Source organism: Octopus sinensis, linkage group LG25 (genome assembly GCF_006345805.1).
Source record: "Octopus sinensis linkage group LG25, ASM634580v1, whole genome shotgun sequence".
NCBI lineage: Eukaryota > Metazoa > Mollusca > Cephalopoda > Octopoda > Octopodidae > Octopus > Octopus sinensis.
Genome location: NC_043021.1, coordinates 11,227,214 through 11,231,510, shown reverse-complemented (window position 1 = coordinate 11,231,510; position 4,297 = coordinate 11,227,214). Strand labels below are relative to the sequence as shown.

Genomic DNA, 4,297 nt, shown 5'->3' with positions numbered 1-4,297 from the left:
TTTCATACAAAGACAGGCTTTATTAAAAGTTGCAAATATTGCAATGTGTGTGTGTGTGTGTATGTATGTATGTATATAATATATATATACATATACACACATACATATATATGTATGTAGGTAGGTATGTATGTAACTTTAAGTTTCTTGCAGCTGAATCAAATTTATATAATATACACACACATACACACAAACACATTCACACATCACACTCACGCCTCACGCATACATTTTTCTCTTTCCTCGACCCTCCTCTTCGTCTATCTAAAAACCGATTGCTTATACCTTCTCATACCACTCTCAACAGACTTTTAAGTTATGTAACAAGTACGGAGCAACTCTTCTATTTTTTTTCAGGACGATAACCCGGTTACACGTTAATGCCATAATCCAGTTACTAGATAATCAATTGTCATCCGATAATGCAGTGGCTAGGTGATCAGAGACCCAAGTTTTACTGTGTTCTCTACCCAACGTTACGGTCCTTAGCTGACCACGGCCCAGCTAGCCAGCTGATCGTGTAACAAGGTAACCCCTAACACGGTGACCCTCGTATTCCCGTTTATATACTTTGGCTGCAGATTCTCTCTATCTCTGACATTGTCCTTGTTTTCGCTTTTGTGTATAAACAGGGCTATCTTAGCAGCATTATAACCTTTACCCCGGGCAGATCAATGCACTGGGCGCTATAGTATCTGCTTATTGATAGCAAGTCACAGCGGGCATAGAGTAGAATTGGGGCCCTAGACTAGCGAGGTAAAAATAAAAGTTAGGTTAAGGAGGCGTATGGCATCCCGTCCAATTGAGGAATATGTACGCGATTGGATCCGGGAAACCGGCCCTCATGAGTCTGGAATGGCTCAAGAAGGAAACATCTATTTGTGGAGGCGTGTGGCTTGGTGGTTAGGGTGTTGGACACATGATCCTAAGATTGTGGTTTCGATTCCTGGACTGGGCGATGCGTTGTGTCCTTGACCAAAACACTTCATTTCACGTTGCTCCAGTCTACTCAGCTGGCAAAAATGAGGAATCCTGCGACAGACCGGTGTTCTGACCAGGGAGGAATACATACACTATGGAAACCACGAAACCAGCCCTGTTTTTTTTAACGAGTAATGGGGATTAACCATAACCACGCGACCAATTGCACTGATTTGCTTGGGGTCCTCACGAGTTTAAAGTGGGTGGCGTGTGGCTTAGGGGTTAGCGTGTTGGACTCATGATCGTAAGATTGTGGTTTCGATTCCTGGACCAGGCGACGCGTTGTTTTCTTGAGCTAAACACTTCATTTCACGTTGCAACCAGTCCACTGGCAAAAGTTAGTAACCCTGCGACGGACCGGCATATCGTCCAGGTGGGATATATATACCCCCATAGAAACCGGGAAACCGGCCCATATCAGTTGGCGTGACTCGAGAAGATAATTGTACCTTTCTCCTGGGTGAATTGCTTTGCAGGACAGGAGAACTCCACACCTACCCTGAAGTTGCTAAGCCACACGCCTCCACAAATAGATGTTTCCTTCTTGAGCCATATCAGGCTCATGAGGGCCGGTTTCCCAAATCCAATGGCGTATATATTCCTCACCTGGTCCGTTGCCGTTGCCAGCTGAGTGGACTGGAGCAACGTGAAATTAAGTGTTTTGCTCAAGGACACAACACACCACCCAGTCCAGGAATCGAAACTGCAATCTTACGATCATGCGTCCAACACTCTAACCACTACGCCATACACCTCCACTAATTAGTCCTATAGTATATTTACTTATTGCCCGCAAGCAACAGCATGCATAGATCCAAATTGGACCCCTGGGGACTGTGAAACCCCCGGGCTGTTTCCCAGAGTGCTTATGCTTTAAGACAGCTCTGTGTGTGGGGAGACTACTAGGGCCAAGTGGTTAGGGTGGCGGCTCAGTCTTTCAATACTTTTGGCGGGAAAGATAGATCAAATCCAGTCGTCCTCTTCAGTGGGGTGTAGGGCCTAAAGATGCATCGATCTGTCTGTTTCTGCTCCCTGCTTTTCTCTCCGAGTCTGTCTTCCTTTCTTTCTTTCTCTCCCTCTCTCTCTCTCTCTCTCTCTCTCTCTCTCTCTCTCTCTCTCTGTCGCTCTCTCTTCCCTGTGATACGGTTAACTCTCATAGGTTCTCAAAAGCAGCAGCAACAGCAGCAGCAGTAGTAGTAGTAGTAGTAGTGGTAGTAGTAGTATAGTAGTAGTAGTAGTAGTAGTAGTAGTGTGATGGTGGGGTGGTAGTAATGGCGGTTGTGGTGGTGATGGTTCTGATAATGGTGATGGTGGTGGTGGTGGTGATGGCGGTTGTGATGGTGGTGGTGGTGGTGGTTGTGGAGGTGTGGTAGCTGTGATGATTGTGGTGGTGATGGTTGTGGTGGTGGTGGTGGTGGTGGTGGTTGTGGTAGTAGTAATAGTAGTAGTAGTAGTAGTAGTAGTAGTAGTAGTAGTAGTAGTAGTAGTAGTAGTAGTAGTAGTAGTTGCTCATTTCTAGTCACCAAATTCAAGAGAGACATCAGAATTTCCCGCCGCAGATCTAACAATCGCGTAGAACCACACAAAGAAACGTTCCTAAGAAGAATTTTGGTAAGGTTGACTCAAACACCACCAAGAGTCTTTGCTGTTAAGCAGGACTCTCCCTCCCTCCCCGAGGTATTTCAACGTTTACTCTTATTCTTTTACTTGTTTCAGTCATTTGACTGCGGCCATGCTGGAGCACCGCCTTTAGTCGAGCACATCGACCCCCAGGACTTATTCTTTGTAAGCCTAGTACTTATTCTATCGGTCTCTTTTGCCGAACTGCTAAGTTACGGGGAACATAAGCACACCAGCATTGGCTGTCAAGCGATGTTAGGGTGATAAACACAGACACCACACACATATATATACATATACATATATACGACGGGCTTCTTTCAGTTTCCGTCTACCAAATCCACTCGCAAGGCCGCATTGAAATGACTGAAACAAGTAAAAGAGTAAAGAGAGCAAAGAGTATACTGGAGTGGTGGGGACAGTGATTTATTCGACTAAAAACCCTTAAAAGGCAGTGCTCCAGCATGGCCGAAATCCAAAGACTGAAGCACGTAAAAGATAAAAGACAGATGCGAGCGAAATAAACTCCATCACCAAACCGGTGCTTTTAACTGGGATAGCATGTGCTGATGGTTGCCAAACAAGGCTTAGTATCGCATTACCTGTTCCTCCTACTTAAAATTATTATCCCCCTGCCAACTGTTAATCTGGTATTTTAATATGGGATTCGTGTGTGTGTGTGTGTTGTGTGTGTGTGTGTGTGTGTGTGTGTGTGTGTGTGTGTGTGTGTGTGCAGGAGATCGATAAACCTGGACAGGGGCCTGAAGGAGGCACTGACAACTGGAGTCAGGTGATCCAGGGTCTCGTATCAGGCAAAGAAGGTCGTCGTCTCCCTGAAGTAATAACTAAGGTCGTTACACTAGTAGTAGTAGTAGTAGTAGTAGTAGTAGTAGTAGTAGTAGTAGTAGTGGTGGTGGTGGTGGTGGTGGTGGTGGTGGTTGCTGTCGTCTTCTGTTGCTATTGTTGTTGCCTACTTGTTTTTGTTATGTTTTGTTTTTAAGATAGTATGATAGGATTTAAATTATAAAATTTGACCGCTATTTCCAACATGTCTGTGCTTAAGGACTGCTTTAAAAAGAGAAATAGACAGACAGACAGATAGATAGATATACCTACACACATATACACATATATAAACATACATGCATACATACATACATAAATTATATATATATACAATATACATATATATATATATGTATATAATAATAAATATTAGGGAATAAATCCAAATTTACAGGGGAAAATCAGATTTAGGATTGAATCCGATTTTATAGTAAAATATTATATAATATTAATTAGAGACAAAACCACTATTTTGCAAATCAAACAAGGAAAGGCTTAATCAATACATTAAAAAAATTTAATATAAAGTAAATAATTTATTTACTTTATATTAAAATTTTTTTATGTATTGATTAAGCCTTTCCTTGTTTGATTTGCAAAATAGTGGTTTTGTCTCTAATTAATATATATATATATATATATATACATACATACATACAATATACATATATAAATATATATATACACACAATATACGCCAACTACCAAGTATATATACTAATAACATTACACCTTTTTATTGTCACATTGAATGTAAACACACACACATATACAGAGACACAAATACACAAACACACAAACTACCTTAATGTCCTATTTTATTGTTCTACTTTCACTTTCGGTTTATCTC

General features: G+C 41.7%; 1 protein-coding gene across 2 annotated transcripts in view; it reads left to right on the top strand.

Moving 5' to 3' along the window:
• The first annotated feature begins 374 nt into the window (after positions 1-374).
• Positions 375-4,297, top strand: part of LOC115224514 (C3a anaphylatoxin chemotactic receptor-like) — a 12,671-nt gene continuing 8,748 nt past the window's right edge. Inside the window, exon 1 of one of the 2 annotated variants that reach the window (XR_005003876.1) lies at positions 375-528. The gene's annotated coding sequence lies outside the window, so the exon portion shown is untranslated. The remainder of the gene's footprint in view (positions 529-4,297) is intronic. The other variant, XM_036513455.1, reaches the window with a different exon arrangement.